The sequence below is a fragment of the Rhinolophus sinicus genome, linkage group LG06, assembly GCF_036562045.2.
Source record: "Rhinolophus sinicus isolate RSC01 linkage group LG06, ASM3656204v1, whole genome shotgun sequence".
Lineage (NCBI taxonomy): Eukaryota > Metazoa > Chordata > Mammalia > Chiroptera > Rhinolophidae > Rhinolophus > Rhinolophus sinicus.
This window is the reverse complement of record NC_133756.1, coordinates 164,778,496-164,802,067: the sequence shown is the minus strand read 5'-3', so window position 1 is coordinate 164,802,067 and position 23,572 is coordinate 164,778,496. Positions and strand designations below refer to the sequence as shown.

Below are 23,572 nucleotides of genomic sequence, written 5' to 3'. Positions count from 1 at the left end.
AACACTGAGTATATTAAATAATTCTCCGATTTAAATCGCAACCTTTATCACATTTCAAACTTGCATTTAACGTTTCCATTTCTAGACCGCCTGCTGGATGGCGGGTGGGCTTGGTTATGTGACTTAGGAACTTCACGAATGTGCTTAGCAACGCGGCGGGTTTCCTCATCTACCACTTAAGAGCCAGTCAGAGGAATCTGCATGTCACAGCCTGCAGCCAACCGGGGGACCCATGGCATGGCTTCAGATCAAAACATTCTTCAGATAGAGATACAGGATTAGCTATGGAGTTGGATGGGAATCTGGAGTGTTTGGGACACGCCCAGCCCTCGTCTTGACAGCCAGAGCTCGCTCACATGGCAGTCGGGGCAGGGTGCACAGGGCCTGCAGGTATGACCCAGGGCCCACGTCCTATACCGGTGTGGTCACACTTTCAGGGCATGTAGAAAAACTGGATTCAGTAACTCGATAGAGAACAAAAGAGGAAATAAGCTTCGTTGAAGAAGGAAAAAAATTGCAAGAAGAAACAAAATCTGTAACATGTAGCCAGCCCCTCCCGCATGCCAACCACCAAAATGGACAAACTGACAGGACAGAGTGTCGTAGCTGGAGTGCTGTTATAACCAGTACAGGTCAAATGGTTTCATGTCACAACCTGGAAAGCAGTGACTCCGTGTCTTTGTCTAGCCTGCGCCTCTGGTACCAAGGTGGCTCTTCCAGCCTCGACCATGTGGAAGCAGCACCCCCACCCCCACGCCTGGGGCCCTCCTTTACTGACTTGTAAATGAAAAGCAGTGGATAAGAGTGGACTCTGGATCTACAGCCCAAGTGCAAACCCCCCAGTGCAGACCCAACCGCACCACTTCCTAGCTGCTGGACCTGGAGCGAATGAATCATTTCACCTCAGTCTCGGTTTTCCTCTCCGTAAATGGGAACAACAGGAAAGAGTGCCTTCCACAAAGGGTTGCTAGGAGGATGAAACAAGTCCAGAACGCACCCACAGGGGTCAGGTTGTGCAGTGCCTGTTAATGGCGTCTGTGTCCCTCCTGATGAGTCGCTCACCCCATCTTTCTCTTGTGGGTGCCTGACGAGGCCGATGGGGAGGGGGGTCTGAATGAACAGAATCAGTTCCAGGAAAAACACAGTGTGTCCTCATAAAATGACTGAGGGTAAGGGGTAATCTTGACAATCCAGCGCCGTTCTGGGGTGCTGGGGGCCAGGCTGCCGCCAAGGAGCTCCAGACGCTGCTTTGTCAGAGTTTTACAGGACACGCACGCATGCTCGTTCCTCTCACTGTGGACTCAGCCTGATTAAACAAAAGGCACCCCCCAAAAAAAGAACTGTGTGTGTGTGTGCGTGTGTGTCACCATCCACGTTCTGGTGGTATTTTCTCCTCAAGCTGCACTCAATTTAGATGAACTTAGATTATCTTTTTTTACAAAAATTGTCTTTCTAGCCAAGTAGGAGAGGCTTATCCATGTGTCCAGATTGGTTGTAATGTCTCTCAATAGTCTTTAGCCCTTTGTTCCTAAGATTCTGTACATTTAAAAATTCATTATTGGATACTTTTAGGAGGACTACTGGTGTTTTTAATTTGGGGATCATGATTTTTTAATTAAACTTTTAAAGATAATTGTAGATTGACATGCTGTTGTAGTAACAGATCCCATGTATCCTTTACCCAGCTTCCCCCAATGGTAACCTCTTGCAAACCGTGGGACAAGATCAAGGCCAAGATACAGAGACTGATCGGGTGGGGCTTGTGTCACCCCAGGGACCCGTCATGTGGCCCTTATGTAGCCACACTCCCTTCCAGCCAGCCTGTCCTCGACCCCTGGGCCTCTAGTCTGTTGTGCATTTCTTTGACAAGAATGCTCTGTGAATGGACTTGTACAGTATGGGACCTTCTGAAATTGTGCTGGCAGACCCAAGTTACACTGTTTTCTTTAGGACTTTTTGCAGTGACCGTCATCAATGAACACAGTGTATGTTCTTTGATTTTGCTAGCCTAGTCAGATCTGGACACCAGTGGGATTCCGGCTCCATCAGGAGACTTGAGCAGATTTCATTAAGGATGTGATTATTTTACAATAGATGGTCAAAAAGAGAGGGGGGCGTGGGGCTCCTATGAAAAAACTTTCTATTCTCTTTTTTAAAAACCACTTCATTGAGCTAGAACTGACATACGAAATCTATACGTAATTAATGTACATGCAATGTGATGAGTTTAGAGCTAAGTAAGCACCCAAAAGACCATCACCACAATCTAGGCCATAGACATGTCCCCCCCCTCCAAAGCGTTCTTCCTGCCCTCTTTACCATTTACATTACTGTTGTCTTATAAGAACACGTAACAGAAGTTTGCCCTCTTAGCAATGTTGCAAGGACGCAATACAGTATTGCTGACAGGCCCTGGGCTGGGCAGCAGCTCTTGGACTCACTCATCCTGCAGAAATGAAACTGCCCTGCACCAGTGCTCTCCACGGCTCCCGCCGCCCACCATTCAACTCTGCATCTATGAGCTTGACTGTTTCAGATTCCTCATATAAGTGGTATCACGCAGTATTTGCCCTTGTGTGTCTGGCTTATTTCACTGTCCTCCACATTCATCCATGTTGTCACAAATGGCAGGGTTCCCTTCTTGTGAAACAATTCTTGTACGACAATTCTATTTCTGAATGCTAACAGGATTCAGAGAAATGTCCTTTTTACACTGCTTATGTCTGATGAAGAGTGGGGTAGAAGGAAGCAGGCAAGCTCCCTGTGGGTAGGTGCAGGGGTTCAGGAGCCCTGGAGCCGTCCTGTGGAGGCTGGGCAAGGGGACTTCCACCGGGAATGCTCCCCCTGGAGAGGGCCTCGCTTTCTCCCAGTGTCGTCCGCCCCACCAGCCACCCCTGTCCCACGTCTCTGTCTCCAACTCTGTGACCCCTAGTCGTCCTGAAGCTCCCTGCCCACCCCATGCAGAGGACGGCTCTTGGGGCTGTTGTGATTGTGGACAAAGAATGGGGGTCCCCATGAAAGCTCTCAGGAAGGATGGGATCCGTTTACCTTCACGGTCTCAGGCTCCCTCGATGGGCAATGGGGCTTGGGGAAGTTCCCCAACCGCCAGGCTGGGCTTGCCCATGAAGCCTAGGACGAACCTGCCTTTTCCTTCTCTGGAGGTTTCTCCCTAGCTGTGTGGCCCCCACTCACCCACCTACACATTCATACCTGAGCTAGAAGCTCAGAGGGCAGCTCTGATCTGGAACACTCCCCCAGGGCTGCTGGAGTGTGTGTGTGTGTTTGGGGAGGGAGGGGTGTCCAGGCTGTCAGAGCTGAAGGGACCTTTCAGATTCAATACAGCGCCCGAAGGCAGGGGGAGGAGCGGGGCCCCTTGCCCTATGTGCCCGCCCTCTCAGGGGCTCTGGCCTCGTCATCGGCGCTCCCTGGGCACCTAGGTGTGCCAGCGGAAGCCTGGCACTCTTGTTAGTGGGAGGAGAAAACTCGCTAGCCCTGCACATACCTTTGGGTCAGAGAATTCCCTTAACTAACATAGTATTTGTACTTCCCCTTGGCCGGGCACTGTGCTGCGGCGTAAGCACTTCGTAAACGTCACTTCACTCATCCTCAGTCACGGCAGCTTTGCACGTAAGACTACTACCACGCCTGTTTTACACCTAAGCAACCTGAGGCTTGAAAGGCTAGGTCCAGGGCCAAGGTCACAAAGCTCTGGTGGTGGTGGCTCTGAGCCGTGCATCTGATGAAGTCACCACAGCTCCGCAAATACTCCTAGTATCCTTTTAAACAAACCAAACTCTCCCGATCCGTTCCTCTTCCCCAGGCTGGGGCCTACTTATCCTGTGGGTCTTAGCTGAAATGTCCTTGCCTCGGAGTGGCTGATTTCTAAGCCTCAGACCAGACACCCCACACCTCCCGCCCCCAATTCTTAATGTGTAACCGTGTGTTTATTTGTGGTGAAGGGTTTATTGGCTGGCTCCTGCAATCGCACAAGGCCAGGTAAGGCAGAAGCCGGCCTTTTTGTTCAGCGTTATCTTCAGTGCTTAATCCGTGTGGAGCCCATCATGGCAGCTGTGGGAATGTGTGATGAATAGCTAAGCGAGTGAATAAGCGAGGGGGGTTTGTGCACCGTCCGGTCAGGGGCAGGCCCCCAGGTGCGGTCCCTCCTCCCACGAGGAGGCCGAAGGCTCTTCCTGGACCACACCTGCACCCACTCCCACCAGGGCTCATGGCCGCACTCTGAGGTCCATGGCATTTGGAGTCCAGCGTCTCTCAAGTGTCTCTCATCACAAAGGATCTCTCCTCGGAGCCCACTGTCTCCTATCGCCATTCCAGAAACACAGGGAAACCAAGAGTAGCGACTTGGATGACCCTCTGGGGGCCCTGTGTGTAGGGACCATTTGTGTTTTTGTGGCTGAAAGAACTGAGGCTTGGGGGTGGCAGGTGTTCCAGGTGGCACACTGGTGGGGCCTGAGGACCCAGGGAGGTCTGTGTGCTCCCTGCCCCCGCACTCTGCCCTCCTCTGCCTTCCTAATGGCATGTCTCCCACTGGGCTGAAAACCAGGGGCCTTTCCCCTCCTGTTCCCGGGATTGAGCTCCCCAGCTCAGGGGGCATGGAGACAGGCCAGCACCTGACCGATGGCTCTGAATGAGGACTTGTGCACTGTGGCTGATGGAGCCGGAGGGGAGGGACAGAGCGGGCAAGAGCAGTCAGTTTGCAAGGCCAGCCACGTGGAGGCCAGGTTTTCCTCGGCCGCTCTGCCTGTCACTCTGCCTGACCCACGGAGACTGGTGCTGGGCTCTGGCTGGCGGGAGCAAAGGAGGAATTGCGTATGCTTCCATCAAACATGGTTTTCCTGTTAAAATCTGATTCGTTAAAACGTGGAGCTTAGTTCAGAGTAAACATTTCGAACTGCTGAGGACAGGCAGAGATTTATAACAGGAGGAGTCCGGGTACTGACGGAGGCCGCCCGCTTCACACGCTGTTAACCCAACCTGCTGCTCAGCCCTGCTTCCTGGAGCCTCCCTCCCTCCCACCCCCACCCCGCCATGACCGGGTCCACCCCACAGCCCCTGCTTGGGCCCCGTGTCCCCAAATCTCAGCCCCCAGCGTTGTGAGAATCCTGTCCTGGCCCCACACTCGGCACCCTCTCTTCCAACTCAGATACGAAGATGGCCAAATGTCTCCACAATGTTTTTCCTAGTATGACAAAAGCTGGTTACTGCCTTTGTTTCTTTCCATTTAGAAGCATTTCCCCGGCAACCCTGTCTCTCCCTAGCCAACAGCAGCTAACTTCATCCTTCCCCTTTCTCCAGACGTTGTCCGGAGAAACTCATTTATTGGTACCGCCACTCGGGAACCTTTCCCGCCAGCTCTCAAGGGGACCTTTCCCCTGCGAACAGGACACACACTGGGCGTAGGGAGAGAATGCCCATGGGGGTATTTGGTGGGGCTCTGCCAGGAGACAGGCCAGCTGTCCATTAATGACTATGGCGGAGTGACCTGTGAGGTGGCCCAGGTGTGTGTGTGAGGGCCCGGGGCCAGCTGCCGGCTCAAGACAAACTACAGGGGGCCACGTGGGCTCAGTCCCCACGAGTCCTCAGCTCCCAGCAGCATTCTCTTTCATTTGTAAACATGCTCCTCTGGTAGACAGACTATGTTCCAGAACTTTCTAGCTGACCTCCCTTCTCTTTCTCCTTTTCTGCTATTAGGTGTTAGAAAAGCAATAGACTTGCTTTCTCCGTGTCCCAGAAGTGACTTTCCAGCAGAGAATGCCCCTTGTCTCTGGCACCAGAGTTGAGGCTGAGCTTTCCTAGGTGACTAGGTTCCACAGGCGGGCTGGGAGCTGGGGGCTGGGGGGAGCCCCTGGCCCTCATCTGCCCAGCTCCGAGGGGAGGGGAGGCTTTAGGTCCTGCTTCCTCCCCAGCTGCTCCAGTTGCAGGCACGGGCTTAGGGGTGTCTCCTGCCAGCTGGGGCAATCCCGGGACCAGCCCCCTCCAGAGAGCCGTCCGAGACATAGGTTCCATTTTGCAAAGATCTTCTCTAAATCAGAAAGTAGGTTTGTGTTCCTAATCCACACAGCACATTATGTTTGCGCCAGGTGACTGAGTAAGTGAAAGCCTTTCCATTTTTCAAGTCCTGCTGCTTTTCATTCAGAGCTTCCCGCCCTCCCGGCCTCTCAGGCATTCTTGTTTCCTGGGTTTAAAATGTGCACCTCTTGGGACAACCTGTGAGAATCACAGACGATGGGAGCAGGGGAGGGGGCTCCTACGGCCCGGAGGGCCTTATCATCAGACTTGATCAGACCGGGGAGGGGCTACCTGGAGAGGGTCCCCTTCAGTCCTCTAGGTGACGCTCCCCAAATCTCAGCGCACACATGCCAGGACATGTCCCACCCCAGCCATGACTCACTTCAGGGGTCCACCCACATCACTGGTGTTGGACAGGGGTGTCAGTGGATCCCCTTTCCCATGGAACAGCACCCTGAACCCCGGGTCTCCAGAAGCCCAGCATGGCTCCAGTCTGACGGCCCGCAGCAGTGGGCTAGTCACCTAGGCATGGGACCCTGGCCCCACTGCAGTGGGTCACCACACGGGTAACTACAGCTCACAGATGCAAGGCAGTGAGCGTCACCCGTGATGGGGTGGAGGGGCCAAGCCCATACCTAGAAGTCATGGGCCCCCTCGGTCTCCCACTCAGGCACTGGAATTTTGGAGGCCCCATGGGGGCTTCGGGCTTTTGAGTTGGGGGTCAGGGACTTGTGGAGAGCAGCCCTGCTCCGGCTGCTCTGACTCAGTCTGGCCTTCCCAGGAACAGGACACCCGGGCAGTGAGCCGGCCTTGTTCCCAACAGGTCTCGGCCATCGCCTGGGCGAGGGGAGGCCACGCGTTCTCTGGATGAGCCTGCCCTGTTCTGGCCTAGTCTCCCATCAGCCTGCTGGGTACCGTGGGAGACCTGCACACTCTGGACCTCAGGCTCCTCCTGAGAGAGCGGGAGGGCGGGGGCTCACTCTGGGAGATGGGGGGAGCAGAGAAGGGTGCTGGACCAGCCCTGAGCAGGTGTAGGTTGACGTGAAGTGTGGGTCTTTGCCCTGTTTCACCCCCCTCATTCCAGGGCTTTCTGAGGCTGCCTGAGAACACAGCTGTGCCTGCCCATCCTGCTCCCCCTGCGCCCCCAGTGGCTCCAGCCTGGCTGTGTGACCATCAGGCCCTCTGATGCACAGAATAAACGTTTCTACCCCAGCAAAGCTGCTGGCCTGGGCAGGGGATGGGGGGGAGACCACACCCCCATGCCTGACCAGGGTGTCAGTGGGGTGTGTGCCCCTCAACCCCTGACCAAGTGACCCAAACCCCCATTCCCAGAACCCCTGCCTGTCAAGTTTCCGTGACTGTATGGAAACAGTTCCCCCCAACAGACACCCCTGTGCACCCCCAGTGTAGTCTCATCCGTGGCCTGGAACAGCCCCCAGCCCCAGGCGGCATGTCCCTGCAAGGAGCCCTGCTGTGACCCGATGGGGCCCGGGTGCCAGCACTACTCACGAGTGAGCGCATCAGCTCCTAGGGCAAGCGCAGAGCTGTACAGAGCATAGCTACCTGGACCAAACACAGGACCCGCCTGGTGGCAAACCCGCGTTCACGGGTGGGATGTCCTACCCAGCCGTCGCTGGCCTGTGACCGGCGACTCCCAGCTATACAACGCCTCCCCTCTGGCACAAGCACAGAACAGCCAAAGGGCCGTAGGTGCCATTCCCACTGGCCAGAGGGCCCTGGTGTGTGTCAGGCAACCCAGGTCCAGGAGGGCCTTGGCGACACAGGGCCCGGTTCATGCTCCTGGTGATGGAGGGCGAGGACAGGACTGGCCCGGCTTGCTGAGGGGGAGCACGAGTTTGGGGCGAAGGCCTGGCAGTGTCAGCTCTAGGAGGACAGGACGCAGAGTGGCACAAATGCCCTGAGCAGGGCATAGCAAGTAGACCTTAGCAGGTGACACTGGTGAGTCTGAGGCTGGGCCTCCCACCAGTGCCGTGTGTGCTGGGGGCCCAGGCCTGGGGGCCTTGGGCTGCCTCGCGCTGCACTCTGCATTAGGCTCTGGTCCGTGGTACACCCGTGGGCCTGCCGACGGTGTCACTCGGCCTGCACTGGCCACAGCAATGTGTTCAGGAGGGCCATCCAGGAACCTAGGGCTCTTCTCCGTGCGCTCTTCTCCCCATACCTAACAGCCTCCTCCGTGGCCCTGGCCCCCCACCCATCAAGGAGGTGCGGCTGGTGGGAGAGGGGCAGGGTCCTTCTCCATTCTTCTCAGGCCTTTTGCAAAATGCATGGCCTTTCCTCCTGGGCCAGATCTGAGCCCAGGGTACAGTGTTGTGGTGCTGGGCCAATAGCTGCAAGTTGCGGGGAGACTGAGGACGGGAGTTCTGCGCCCCTGGCCACGCTCCCGAGCTGCCCTGTCCCTGCTGGTTCCTGAGGAGCCTCAAAGGCCGGACTAGGGGTGTCCTGCGGAAATCCTGGTGGGATGGAAAATCCCCAGCAGTTGGGCCCCAGGCTGCGCGCTGTGACACTGCACTTCTGCCTGCTGGGGGTCAGCTGGGCCCACTGCTTCCTGCTTCCCTTTGATGTCGCCTGTGTGAGGGAGGGGTCAGCAGCCCTCTGGGCACAGGCACACACACACGCTTTTGCTCGCTTGCTGGGCTGCAACCAGTCTGCGCCTCTGGGGCCTGGGTATGCTGGGGTCAGGCTGGGGACCTGGCGGGAGGGGTGGGGAAGGAGGCCGTGGAAAAACCCCAGCCTCAGCACAGAGCTGAGGGAGGGCAGGGAGGGTCTTCCTCAGCCCACCAGGGCTCTCCCGCCTGTGCTGCCTGATGGGGAAAAAGGCGCCACGATCAGCCTCTGTCTCGCAGAGGAAACTGAGGCCTCCGATGATCCACGTGGGTCGCTTGCAGGCCCCTGGGGGAGCTTCTCGAGGCTTCAGTGTTGCTGCCATTTGCCAGCCCTCTGTGTAGTCCCTCCCTCCGCGTGTGCCCTCACCAATTCACAAGACACCGGGCTTGGCACCAAGAGCAGCCACAGCTCTGGGTGGCCCCTGTGCCACCATTCCCACGCATACTGCTCCCAAAGCAGGCACTCGCCTGAACACAGGGCCTAAGTTGGCCCTTTAACCAGCCCAGTAACCCCAGGAGGTAGTATGTGCTGGGTTTCATTTCAGGTCACAGATGAAAATGAGACACAGATTAGGTGACCTGCCCGATGACACACGCCTTGTCCACACTAGAGCTGGGATGCACATCAGGTGGCCTGGAGCTGCTGTCCTTGTGTCCCCCCACACCACACCTACATTCTCTGCTGCAGCCCCTTGCCCCCCCCTCCCCAAGAGCCCAGACCTCTGGAGAGGTGCCCGAGAAGGGCAGGGCAAGCCAGATCACACAACAAGGCTGTGAGCTGAGCTGGGGGGTCCTGCATTCTGTCCCACCCCCGACCGTGGGGGTTGTAGGGCAAGTAAGATCTCTACAAAAGAGCTCTAAGGAAATGACAAGGAGTGACCCGGAAAGCTGGGCCCAGGACGGGACCCTGGAGCCCTGAGATGCAGGGAGCCATTCCTCCTCCTCCCACAGTGGCTCGTCTGCCAGGGAGTAGGGTGGTCTGGCCCCCACCTGCCAGGGCAGGAAGGCCTTTGAGACCGAGGAGAGAAGCAGGCCAGATGCAGGTGACTGGGGAGGCTGCCCCTCCCCTTTTAATGTTCAAACAGCTCAGCCTGCTGACTTTGATGCAGGGGAGGCAGCAGCTTTGAAGTCAGGCCCTTGGGAAGGTCCTATCAGCCCCTGCACATAATCTCCCACCCTCCCAGGGGACTCAGTGCCACTCCTGGGACGCCCCCACCCCCCACCCACCCCCGGAGTTTGAGGTCTTTTCTGATGGCTTTGGGAAGAAGCTCCACTTGGGAAAGAAATGGGGAGAGTGGGGGACGGGCGGCCCTGCCTGCAAGGACACATGCCCCCAGACACCCCCCAGGCACTGGCTGGTCCTCGGAGAGCCTGAGGGTAGAAAGTGTTTTGAGAACCACCCTCCCTCCTTAGCCCAGAAGGAGCCTTGCCCCAGCCAGCTAATGTCTCCCAACTCAGAGCCCCTGCTGGCCTGTCTTGTCTGCCAGCCTGGGAGCTCACAGAGGACACCCCTCTGCCGGCCGGGGCCAAGCTCTGGCCCACACAGGACGGGTAGAATGAATGATGAAACAGTAAATGAAGTGTTAGTGTATTTGCAGGGGTGTCTTCTGGATTCTCAAACATGAAACAAGCAGCAAGTGGCCAGGAGCCCTGGCAGCAAGAGCCAGAGGGGCAGTGGGGCACGCAGCCTGCTGAGGAGGCTGGGGCCGGGTGAGTGGCCGCCAGGGGCAGCTGCCCTTTGCCCCCATGCCGGGCACAGTCCCTCATGTTTATGGGAAGCTGGGGGGTGGCATTTGGTTCCTAGCAGCCATGCAAGAAGGGAAGCGATGCCTTATCAGGGGGCCAGTTGGCCCTCCCAGGGCACCTTTCTGGGCACCCACCCCTGCATGCGAGGGGAAGGCCTCTTGGACCCAGGCTGCCCTCCCTGAGAGTGTCAGGCCTCAGCCTGGCCCAGGGCGGGGAACTGTGCCTGCCTCTCCAGCATAGCTGATGGTGGCTCTGTCTCTTCCAAGGTGAGGACAGGGGGCCCGACAAGGGCTTGAGAGACCCAGCTAAACGGGGCCACCCTGTGCCCCTGGCCTCAGGCGAGTGGCTGTGTGCGGCCAAGCTGCCCTGGGCTGTGTCTGCGCATGTGGGCAGTGAGTGCTTCCTCTCTGAAGGGCTGTCCAGAGGACAGAATGAAGTGAAACGTGAAGAAACTGAGGCGGTGCGCAGTTAAGGGGCTCTGCTGCTGCTGCCAGTGTGGCTGCTCTGCGTGTGACATGTGCCTGTACTGAAAGGTCTCTCTCCACCCGGAGAAGAGCAGGGCTCCCAGGGGCCTGGAGTCGGGCAGAGTGAGAGCGGAGGCTTAGGAACAGCCACTGGGCCTGGTGGGGTCTCGGCTTCCATCACGAAGGTGCCTCAGGGGCCGAGTGGGGCAAGAAGTGACATGAAGAGGGGACAGAACCCCAGGCCTCGTCAGGAAGCAGGTCATGCACTGGGCACGCATGTCCGTGGGCGTTTGTGAGAGCATGTGGGGGCAGGGAGCTGTCAGAACTTGTAGGGGGGTTTCATCCCACCCCGGGGGGGTTCAGAACGGGGTGTGTACACTGGAGCCCTCAGGGGGTCAGAGGGGAGACTGGACCTCAGGCTGTGGGGACACTCTCCCATCGCCACGGCTTCCACTGCTGGGAGCGCAGGAGTCCCAGCCGCGCTCCATCCGAGTTTAGCCTGGCTCTAGGTCCCAGCCCCTTTGAGTCCATCTGGAAGGTTCTTTGGGAGGCAGGGCCGTGCGGTAAAGTCCACCAGGCTTGGACGAGGGCAGGGGCTTGGGCGAAGTGTTGGCTTAGGCATCAGAACAAGCTGAGTGAGGGAGGGAACCGGGAGTCTTTGTTCTAGATGCACGTGGATTCCTGGCAACCAGGGGTGGGGGCTGTGCAGCGTCCCGCTCAGGGCCTTCTGGGAGGGGCGCTCAGCTCAGCTCAGCTCAGCTGCGTTTAAAAATTAGCAAGCTTAGCCAGCGGAGGAGGAGGCGGCTCTGCAGTTAACCCCTTTGGAGCCTTTGAAGCCTGTGTGAACTGCTAACTAGGAAGGCTGGGACGGAGGGCTGCGGGGCCCCCTGGACGCAGCCTGCCAGCCAGTCCGGCGGGGTCTCTGGGTCTGGGCATGGAAACCCAGAAACTGCCGTCTGCGTGGGGTCCCCCAATACTCCCTGCCCCCTCCACGACTCTGATGTCGATGGCCTCTTTGTTTTCTCATCTCAGCCTATTCAAGGCCATTTTTCAGCTTGTTGCCTTCGTGTTAAGATTGGGGGATTTTCCTCCCTTCTCAGGTTATGAAACAGCTCAGCAAGGACGAGCCCTCCTGGCGGGAGTCGACCCCGCACGTGCCACAGGGAGCCCCTCTTTGCTGCCCTGATTCCAGGGGCCCCTCCTGTCTGTCTTGGGAAAAGGTGGCCAGCAGAGAGAGCCACACCCGCTGCAGGCACATCCCAGCAGGGCCCTTTTTAGGCCGGTGGCCATTCAGTGCCAGTGGTCAGAGTGCCAGGAGCACAGGTACCACCCAGTCTAGCCTCTGCAGGGACCATGACCCTTAGGCAGGTGACTTCCCCTCCTGCTGGTCTCCAGGCTCTGTCCTGGTCTCCTATGCAGGCTCTCCCTCCCGGCCTGGCGGTTGACACCAGAGTTCCTGGGGGCCTGTGCGGGGCTGGCTTCTCTCTCCAAACCACTTCCCTGAACTGCTCCCTGGCACCCGCAGCTTCCTTCTGTCATTGTTTGTGGGCCCCTGACTCCAAAATGTCTCCCCAGCCTGGCCCTCCAGCCTCTAGACCCACATTCCGGACGGGTGAGCCGTCCCACAGCTCCCTTCTCCAGCCTCTGTCATCTGCCACTCCACACCACCAAGCACACTTCGACAAGTGTCCCTGCTACCTGCCCTTGCAGCCATGCAAGGGAAACCCCAGCTTCACTCCCTACACTTCTCCCTCCCAGCTGCCCACAGCAGTCCATCACGCCAGGCTGACGTCACACCTCTGGCAGTGTCCTGCTTCCCTCTGTGCCCTGCACCTCTGCCCGGGTAGGCCCCTGCTCCCTTCCAGTCGTCCTCTACTCAGAGGGGGGAGCTCCTTTCACGGTGCAGACCCCACTGGGTCAGTCCCTGCAGGAGACCTTGCAGTGACCCTCAGGGCGCGAGGAACAAGCCCCAAGTCCTGAGGGGCAGTGTGGCCTGTCTGGCCTGGCCTCTCCTCCTCCTCCTCCTGTCTCCCGCAGCTCAGATGCCTGGCTTCTCTCTGTCCCGTTAGCTCACGGGCTCCCTCCACCCGACGCCCCTCCCCCCTTACCCCGCCCCCCATCTTCCCCAAGTGAGCTTCCGGGACCCCAGACTAACTCCTGGAGCAGACCCTTTTCCAGGTGGCTCCTGCGATGGGCCTCCGCGGATGCAGTGAAACACCACCCCCACGCTGGGTAGTCTCTCTCCCCTCTGGGCCCCACGCCCCACGACGGCAGGGCCACTCACCCCCGCTCCTGTCTAATCCCTGCCTGGGCCAGTGTCTGGTGCCCGGTGAGTTTTCAACAAAGGTTTGTTCAATGACCACATCTGAAACCTGGGGCAGTGACTGCTGCCCTGACTCTCAGACATAATTCACTGCCTGGGAAAGTGATGTGTGGATGGGAGACGTACCGTGGCCTCTGTCACTAGCGGGCGTGTGGCGTGCGTGTGGTGCAAACATGCTTGGCGGGGGCCCACTGCAGCCTCTCCGAAGGGCGCCGGCCGCACGGGGCTCCCTAAGCCTGCTGAGTGAGTCAGGGCAGGCGCTCCCTCGTGGAGGGGAGGGAAGGCAGAGAAAGGGCTCCGCTCGGCCATGCGGGGAAATGGCTCCTCACTCCATAAAAGTAATTAGCCCCAAGACTACTTTCTGTCCCGCCATCAACGTCCCTCATTCTGCACTCCTGGACACGGTCTGTGTCTTTGTTCCAGTCAGGCTCTGTTCTGGGAGGGTCACATGTCACCTGGGTGGCCGCTGGGCTGACCGGTCCAAGTGCACACTGGCCACAACTGCCCTGAGCACCTAGCAGCCCCAGTCCTCTCTCCCACGCCCACCCCCACGTCGCCGCCTGGCCAGGACCTAGGTGGGGCCCGCTCTGTCGGAGCAGCAGCCTGAGGAGCTGGGAACAGGCTTGTGTGCCCAGCACTGGCCCCCCAGGGCGTCCCCATTCTATGACACTAATTGCTACAATTAGCGGGAGAAAGGCCTATTAGATCAGTTTCTTCTCCTGGCTGAGGCCGGCTGCTAGGGAGCGTGAGCCCAGCCCAGAGCTTTTCGGAGCAAAGATTCCTCCACAATGAGGCCACATTTAAATTGCAAACAAGGGCCTGGCCCAGCCCGAGGAAAGGCTCCCAGGGAAAGGCTTCAGTTTCGCAGACGGAGCTGGAGGAGGGGGATGGGTGTGTGCTGGGCTTGGTGAGGGGGATCCGCCTGGAGCCCCGGGTCATCCAGGCTCCCGTCAGCAACCCAGTGCTGCCGGGCCGGCCGCCAGCAGGGAGGAACGTGGCGCGGGCTGAGGGGCTCTGGGGGAGGAAGGACAGTGCTGGAGGCTCCCCCCTCCTCCCGCACTGGCCTGCTCTGAGGCCCCTCCACTCCTCCTCCTCCCTCCTAGAGCGTATTGCAAACCTTCTGGACCCACAGTCCACGGGCAACCACTCACTCGTCAGTCTGCACTAACCTCTCTCCAGGCCACCTCTAATTCGGACAGGCCATGGGTGCCGGGGCCAGAAGCAGCGTGGGGACTGCAGCTGCAGGCCAGTTCCTACTACAGCCCTAGGTGACAGCTCCAGGGCCCTGGGACTTGAGGCACCTGCCAACCTCATACCCCTGGGGCGCTCCAACGGGCCAGGCTTGCATCAGGGTCTCTCTCACTGAGTGAGGCTCTGGGTGCTGGCAGTGGTAGGGGTGCAGGCCAGGGCTGGCTTCATTTAAAGGGCCAGCGCGGACACCATCCAGTCCCCTGAGCTGGTCTCAGGCAGGGGCCCTCACCTGGGGTGCTCCACCCCCCAGGGGACATAAGGCACTGTCTGGAGACGTTTTTGATTATCACAGATGTGGGGGTGCTACAGGTATCTGCTGGGTCGAGGCTGCTAAACATCCTACAATGCACAGACAGCCCCCCACACCAAAGAACGGCCCGGCCTCAAATGTCACCAGCCGGGCCTGTGGGGCCAGGGCCCTCACGCACTGCTTACTTTCTCACTGCATTTAGAAAATAGATGCACATTTTCTTGGCCTGGCCTCTTCCTTCATTCAACAAATCAATGAAGCGATTGAAAATAAATGCATGACGCACCCGCCAAGCAGACCCTGTGGAAAAGACAGATGCACTCTCATGGGGCTTCCCTTCTGGTGGAGGAGACAGGCAGGCAACAAATAAGTGGATGCCTAAGGAACTAGACAATTCCGTGGCATAGCCTGTGCTTGTAGAGGCTTGAAACATAGTACTGACCTAGCAAGCGCCTGAAGGAACCGACTGGAATCGCAGGTCAGAGAAGGTCTCCCTGACAAGCGGCCTTTCAGGTGAGACCTGAAGGATGATAAGGAATTGTCACAATCGCAGGGAAGGCTGAGCCAGGCAGAGGTGGCTGGTGCAAAGGCCCTGAGGCACGTGGCTGGTTTGAGAAATAGGCAGAAGGCTGGTGAGGGAGGACAGAGAGTGGGGCAGATCTTGTCAAACCTGATGGAATCTGAGTTTTATTTCTTGGACATAGAAACCACTAGGGAGTGCCGTCAGGGGAGTGATGGGACATGCGTTCGTTCGTTCATTCATTCATTCATTCATTCATTCTTGGCTTTGGGGACTCTGCTGAACAGGTCATAGGGTTAAATCATGGCCCTGAGTTCATGAAACACTGTTGCCCTGTAAGGGTCCGTGGGAGGCATCGCTCTGTAGCTTTCCCTGCCTTTCCATCTAATCCCCGTTCTCCAGCCCTGTACCCCTCCCGCCAGAGACAGCTGCACCAGTGTAATTTATTTATATCGCCGTGTGCATGTGCCCTGGTAATGCACGGAGTATCTTCTAGCACGTCTGGGGGGGGGGGTGTAATTTTAATTTCAATACAGAGCCGTGTGCTGAGGCCCTCCTTCTGTCTGGCATTTCTGTCGCTCTGCGCCCGTGTTTGCACGTCTCCATTTTGTGGAGTGTACATCCAGCCCTTCCTCCAACCACAGTGCCAGCCCCCACCCCCACCCCCACCCCCACAGGCAGGGCTGCGCTGAGCGTGCACACAGCCCCTCGTTGTTCTGGTGAGAACCGCTCTAGCTGTTTACCCAGGAGGGAAACTGCTGGGTTGCAGGTATTAAATATTTTATTTGAGGAAGAAGTGGTGGGCGGCTCTCCAGAAAGCCTTACCTGTCTCCATTCCCACCTGCAGCACGCAGGGGAGGCCTGTTTCCTGGTTTCTGCCAACACTTGGCATTATCGTACGTTCTCATTCTTTTCATATGAAGACTATCTGTTGCTTTCATTTGCATTTCACTGATTACTGACCACCTTGAGCACCTTTTCATGTACCTGTTAAACCTCCAGCAAATTGCCAATTAGTGTCCTTTGGGTTTCCTATCTTCTTATTGATCTGCAGAACTTTCTAGTATATTTCAATTATTGTTCCCTTATCAGTTTTAGTTGTTTCAAATAGCTTGTAATTGGTCACCTGTAACCTGGTTCAAAGTAACATGAGTGAGGGTGAAGTAGGCAACTCATGTGTAGCAGTGTTATGGAAATAGTTTTGACCTTTGTTGTGATGGATTTAACAGAAATACTTAACTTGTATGCATTCAAGTTCATAACTATTAGTCTTCAAGTTGGGGTTTTCTGGTCCCTGTTTAAGACCTCAAGGCCACCCTGGGCCGTGAAATTCTTTGTAGTCTTCTTTTACTAAACAAACATCAAGTACCTTTTACTTTGAAATCTTTAGTTCATCCGCAGCCTGCTTTTTCTAGCGGGTCAGGGAGGAGCCCACATTTCTACTTCTCCATTCAGGGCTAATTTTCCCAATATCATCTTCTAAATAGTCCCCATAGACACATGGCGCCACCTTTATCTCATGCCACCTTCCCCTAGAAGGCTTGGAGTATGCCCCACGAGCTGTGGGCACAAGGCCTTCTCTGTTCTCCTTTTTCAAAGTTCACTTGGTGTTTATAGATCTCTTTCTTTCACAGACATTTTAGAATATGTTTGACAAGTTCCTCAAAAGCTCCAACTGGAAGTTTAAGCGGAGCTATACTGAATTTACAGATTTGGAAAAACCTGACATCTTTCTAATGCTAAGCTGCCCCATCCAAGAGAAAATCTCTGTCCTTATCAAAAGATCTTCCTTCCTATATAACCTTCGATAGAATTTTCAGATTTTCTCCATGAAAGTCTGCTTTGTTAATCCCTAGACCTGATATAAATTTTGTTGCCATTGCGATTGCTACCTTAACTTCTCTTGTACTTTTTAGTTACTATTGGCAATAAGAAAAGCTTGGGAGGTGGGGGGGTGGGAGTGCAGCACGTCCTTGGACAAAATTTCCGCTCGATCGACGTGGTTTCATAAGGCCTAGAAACTTAGCTCTTGTTTGTACCAATTAGTCTGTGGGAAAACTGGTTTCATTATACGCCGGTTCTCTTAAAAGTCGCAGAAGCTATCCGTGACATTAAGTGAGGATTTACTATACATAGTTCTTATATCCAAAAACTTTGGCGAAGTCTCTTTTTAGTTCTAAAACCTTAAATTTCTTTTCCATAGAGCTCAGCAGTTTTCAAAATGTGGTCAGAGGACCCCAGGAGTCCCTGAGCCCCTTTCATGTGAGGTCAGAACCGTTTCCCTAATAATCCCCAGACATCACTTGCCTTTTCTGCTTTTACTCTCACAAAGTTAGAGTTTTCCAAAGGCAGCGTGAGCCCACTGGGATACGTGCTTGTATAGTCCTGTGTTTTAAACGTTTCTCAATTTTAACCTCGAAGACGGTAACAGTCAACAGATAGAGTGCATGCTAACAAAAGCTCTTTGGGGACCTCAGTCGTTTTTAAGAGCACAAAGGGTCCTGAGACCCAAACCTTTTGAAAGCCCTGATGTAGCCGATCTTATGACTGGCGGTTCTCTCCCTCCCTCTGGCCCTCTCCTTGCACTCCATTTCCTTCTCTCGTGTTAGGGGACGGTCGGGATGGCGTCCTGGGCCTACTCCTTATCTTAAAGGGGCAGACACGCTTTGGGTTTCTTTATTAACTTTGCTGAAAAGTGAAGTTTTGGTATACAGCTTGTATCAAGTTAGAGAAGTTCCCTTCTGGCTAAGGGGTGTCGCCCCCTCCCTAAAACCATACACAGACATTAAACTTTGTCGTATAATTTTTCTACGTCTGTGGAGAGAACCATATGGTTTTTCTCCTCTAGTCTCTTACTGCGGTGAATTACACGGATAGAGTTTCTGATATGGATCATCTCCGCATTCCTAGGAGAAATCCCTCTTGTTTAAGAATTGTTTAATGTACTTGGACTCGGTTAGCTAAAGCTGTACGTGGGACTCCTGTATCTATGTCCATAAGGGAAATAGTTCACAATTTTCTTGTGCTCTCCTTATTTTAATTTGGACATGTTCTGATTTGTAATTTAAAAAGATCCCTCTAGCTGGAGCATAAATCCTGAAACAGCCCACTTTTCTCTTCAGCATGTTTGGAAACATTAAAATAGAACCGTAATCAAGCAACCCAATCCTTAATTTTTTCTCCTAGTGAGTCTCTGGGAAACAGGTGCAGAAATGGATCATTTGAGACACCGTAGCAATCTGGTTAATCCTGCCTGCCTGCTTTCCTTCAGCAAGTACAGCCCCAGCAAGGCTGGGTATCAGGCTCCGGCTGGGTGCGGGGAGAACAAAACAGAAAAAAAGTCCCTCCTGGGAGTTCTCCGTCCAGCACCGGCCGAGCAGCAAGAAAAGGGACCGGGAAACGCATCTCCGATGTGGACATCACTGTCATCAGCAATGCTTTTCTATTTTGTGACAGTCAATCTAGGACGGAGCCATTCCGTGCAGCTGAATTGATCCCTTTCCTGCCAGCACAGCCCTTCGGGAAGGCACTCAGCCCCATTTTACAGAAAAGACGACTTGACCTGCCTTGGAAACGCTGAGAGGGCGGGTGCGAGTGGGGGTGAGCACGGGGCTATCCACGGCTGCCGCCCAGACTGAGACCCAACTCCAGTCACCAACTCCGAACAGGACCAGGGCCTGTAGTCCCAACCCAGGACCACTCTGTGACTCGGAATCTCCACCCCGACAGAAACCTCAACTTCAGCCCCAACTCGGGGCCCCCCAGCCCCAACTCCAATCGCAATCCCAGTCCCCAATCCCCCACTGTGACCCCCCACCGAGACCCGTAACTCAGAATCTGGAGGAGGTTCCACAAGCAGCCTCCAGACCAGACTCAGACCCCCGACTGGGATAATCCCCTGCTGGGAACTCTGATCCCAACTTGGACGTTAAACAAACCCCCGCGCCAGCACCCCAGACCCGTGACTCCAAACCACAACGTGGACTCCAGATACCGACTCCAGACCCCTACTCGGGTCCCGGAGTCAGAACCACAAGACGGATTCCAGGCCCCAACTCTGATCCCCCTTCAGAACTCCCACCCCGGACTCAGGACTTGGAGCCTCCGCCCCGCACCAGGACCGCGGACTCTCCACCCGGGAATCAGGACCCAAAGGTGGGCTCCAAATGCGGAATCCGAGCCGGGACGCAGCCCCCCGACGCCTCCCCCCGCCCCGTCGGGGCCGCTGACCCTCAGATTCCTGACTCAGAACCACGAAGCAGAAGCACGAGACAGACTCCCAACGCGGAATTCGATCCAGCTTGGATTCCAGACACTGGCCCGGATTCTGGATTCCCACCCAGGCTCAAAACCACGAGGCGGACTGCAACCCAGACTCCGATCCCCGCCTCGGAACCACGACCGGGAAGCACGAGGCGGACGCCAGACCCGAGTCCGACCCCGGGCTCCACACCAGCAGCCCTGGTGGGGGGGGGGGGACCCCGACTCCTGCCGCCAGGCCAGGGCCGCTGACCGTCGGATCCCCGACTCAACCCTGAGGCGGATTCCAGACACGAAATCGGACCCAGAACTAGGAACCCCGACCCCCAAACTGAGCCGCCGACCGACTCAGAAGCACGACTCGGAAGCACGCGGCGGATTCCCGACGTGGAACTCCGATCCGAACTCGGATCCCAGACCCTGACTCCGATCCCCGACTCGGAACCACGACCTGACCCCCGTCCCCAGCGCGGCTCTCCACGAGGCGCAGAGTGAAGCGCGCCGGCGAGGCCGGGCCCAGAGGGCCGGAGCCGCTGACCGCAGCGACCCCCACCGCCCACCGCGGAGCTCACCTCTGAGCACCGGTGATCGCCCGTCCCGCGCAGCCTGGTCGCACCGCGCCTGGAGCGCTGAAAGGAGGTGAGAAGAGTCTGCTGCGAGGAGCGCAGGCGGAGCGGTGCCGCGCGTGGCGGGCACGGCCGCGAGAAGCTCGCACTGCGGAGCGCGGACTGAGCCGCGTGCCGCGTGGCAGGCGCGGCGATCGTCTGCGCAGCGGCTGCGGCGGTGCCCAGACCCAGGTTGACGTGGCAGCAGACTTGCCGCTGATTGGATAGCCCCGCAGGGGCTGCTTGCCGCCTGCGGCCGCGAGGATTGGCTGGCCGCGGCAAGTGGAGTGCCGCGCTCTGCCATTGGCCGAGAGGGGCTGCTGCCGATGCCATCCGGGCTTGCATTGGCCAGGCGAGTCTAGCGCCACGTGCCGCTCCCCTCCCCGTCTGCCCAGGGCTTGGAGGCGGCGCCGCCCCCTCCCCCCACCTTCCCAGCGTCCACCCACGGCGTCTTGGGTCCAGTCGCCTATTCTCCTGTGGGCTGACCCGGGCCACCGGGGAACCCGGCCACTCCTCCGTGTGACGCCCAGAGCCCCAAGATGAATCCGCGGGCTGTTTGCATCACTCGGCCACCCGCTGCAGACCCTTACCCTTTGAGTCCACGAGGGCGGATACGCATGAAGCCGCGTGCTGGAATCGCCCAGTGGCCAGTGTTTTCAGAACGACCCGTGGCAGAGGCTCTGCTAAAGATGTCCTGTTCGGTCTTTGGGAGACCTGGGAAGGAGGGATTTGCCAGGACTCTAACAAGCAGGGCACCTGAAGGAGGTTCCAGGACCTGCCCAGGTTACCCTGTGGGAGGTGGAATGGCTGAGGTGACCCAAGTGGTCAGCCTCCCACCTCAACCCTGACAACTCTGCATTTGACCTCCTCCTCCTGATTCTCCTGTGGTTGGAGGGGAGTCTGTCCCTTGACTGTTTTCCTTTTTATCCATCCATCCATCTATCCATCCATCCATCGTCCATCCACCTCACCTATCTATCCATTCATCCATCCATCCATCCACTCACCCACCCACCCATCCATGCTTCCATCCACCCATCTACCCATTTATCCATCCATCCACCCATCCACCCACCATCCAATCCATCCATCCATCCATCCCATCCATTCACCCACCCATTCATCGTCCAACCCATCCATGCATCCATCCATGCACCTACCCACCCATCCACCCACACATCTACCCCTCCATCCATTCATCCACCCATCTCGCACAGTTACTGAGCTTTTCCTGTGTATCAGGCATTGCCCTAAACACTGGCGATCGGTAGCAAACAAACAGCAGTCAGGAAGCCTGTCCTCATAGTGCATTCACTCCGCTGAGGCTTTACCAGAAAGTCCGGGGCAGTTTGGGCCTTCCAGGCTAATTGCAAAATGGTTTTGGCATGTAGAATTCTCAGTGTGTTCTCAAAGTTGTCCCCCTGCCACCTGCACCCAAGGTTGACTTCAAACAAGGGAGGAAAAAGGAGGCTGGAGCCAGCCAAGAGAGCATTGGTCTCCACCACCAAGTATGCACCAAGGCCATTCATCTCAACTGCCTTTGCCTGAAATATGTCTACAAAGAGCTAGGAATCTCCCCAAAAATGACTGAGTCGGGTTTTTGTTTGTGGTTCAGCCTAGAGGACAAAGGGGAAACGATGGCATCTTTTCAGGGGTCAACAGCTTGCTTTCGGACCTTCAGAAACGATGCCCAGATGGTGGTCCCCCACTCCCTGCCCAGCCCACAGGAAGGCCGGAGAGCAAGCCTGGGTTGGGGCATTTGATTCAGAGGGTCATTGCCACCCTTGCCACCTGGCTCGGTTTTGTTGGCATCTGCCTATCCCAGAGGCAGGTTATAACCATTACCATCACATGGGACCCCATTCCCTCAAGGACCCCAGACTTAGGACTTAATGCTCTGCTTTCACCATCTTGAAATTCTTAATAATTTTATCTTTGAACTTGTGTTTTGTAAGTGAAGTCTGATGGGGTAATGGGGTATGTGCCAGGATCTTGGAGCCCAGAGTCCTTTGTGTTGCCACCACCTCCCTGCCTTCTCGGGGCAGGTTCTCAGCTGCCCACTTTCCCGCCTGCCCAGCCTGCCTCTCCCCACTCCCACCGGGTGACCACTACCACTCGCCGCTGGCCAAAAATGACAGGGAGGGTCTGGGTTCTGGCCCGCACTCTGCAATGCTTGACCCCTCCCTGGAAGGTGGGAGCGATGCTGCCAGCCTCGTGGAGATGTTGGGATGAGAACAAGCGACCGTATAGGGAAGCAGTGCTGGGACATGGGGCTGACTGCGACCGCACCAGTGCCCTGGTCCTCGCGGCCATGAGAAGTGTCACGCGGCTCAGATCTCTGCCTCCCGTGGTCGCCCATCCTTCTGTGGGAGACCAGGACTCTTCCCAGGACACTCCCAAGGTATATCCATTTCTACCTCCCTGGGGCCCAGGTGTTCAGAGCGATTTCACACATTTCAACAAAAGCGAAAGCCCTGCCGATGTGGGGTCTCCATTCCAGTAGGAAAGACAGACGGGAAATGTTCAGCGTTCTGGACTTTCCTCTTCATTAGGGCCCATGTGTCCCTGGGTTGCTTTGCTCAGCTGCGTCGTTTGGAAGCAGCATTTTGACACCTAGTCCTCACTCATGAACACAAGCTTTTCCCCAAACCTTTTGTTTTGGGTTTGGCTTTGGTCTTCAGGCCAACGATGTGGACTGTGGGATGAAAAGCCACCTAAAGCATGTCCATTTACAGTGGTGACCACCTCCTAGTAGAGAGTCACAAAGGGTGTTGATTGGAATTTCATCTTGAAAACAAACTGGTTTTGAAAATTGTGAGTTGATTTGACGTGGTACTTAACAAAATGTGGGTTCTGACTGTGAACTTGGATGGAGACACATCTTGCAAGTGTCCGGAGTCCTTCATGTGAGTTGTCATGTCTTGGTGCTTGCTCCACTGACCCCGCTACCCTCAGACCCTGGACACGGGTTTTCTCTGGAGGGACACCCTCACTGTGAAACCCTGTGGGCATTGTATCTTGGTGTCCTTGTGTGACCATCTCCATGGGCCCTGCTTCCGCCAGGCCAAGGAACCTACTGCTGTCCAGTCGGACACAGTTGTCAGGAAGGATAGCTCCGAATCACACATGGGCCAAGTCCTTACCCCTCACCCCTCACAGCACACGGGGTGCCGTCAATCAGCCTGTGCCGCCTGCCGGCCCCTGCACACCTGTTGTGTGCCCCCCCCCACCCCGCCTCTTCTCTAGTCCTTTGGGGGAGATGGAGAGGAAAACAGACCGAGACTGAGAGGGGTTTGTTGTCTCGGCGGGAGACAAGAGACATGTGGGAATTGGCTGGAGAAGCTTATGAGACTGGGTGGACTTCAGGCCAGCGGGGGCAGACTGGGGGCTGCCCAGCAAGCTGGGAGGGGCGCCTGGAGCTGGCCTTGGGCACATTGGCAGAATTTCGGGAGGGGTGGCAGACACAGCCAGCTCCTCTCTCAATTGTGCTGGCGTCCCTCAC

The 23,572-nt window shown here is 56.6% G+C and overlaps 1 protein-coding gene and 1 long non-coding RNA gene across 4 annotated transcripts in view; one reads left to right on the top strand and one right to left on the bottom strand.

Annotated features, from left to right (window-relative positions):
- The window catches only part of LOC109435666 (uncharacterized), a 58,225-nt gene extending 37,394 nt beyond the window's left edge, over positions 1 to 20,831 (bottom strand). Inside the window, exon 1 of the long non-coding RNA XR_012497681.1 lies at positions 20,038 to 20,831. This is a non-coding gene — a long non-coding RNA (uncharacterized LOC109435666). The remainder of the gene's footprint in view (positions 1 to 20,037) is intronic.
- Positions 1 to 23,572, top strand: part of KCNQ1 (potassium voltage-gated channel subfamily Q member 1) — a 307,207-nt gene that overhangs the window by 150,327 nt on the left and 133,308 nt on the right. The window lies entirely within an intron of this gene.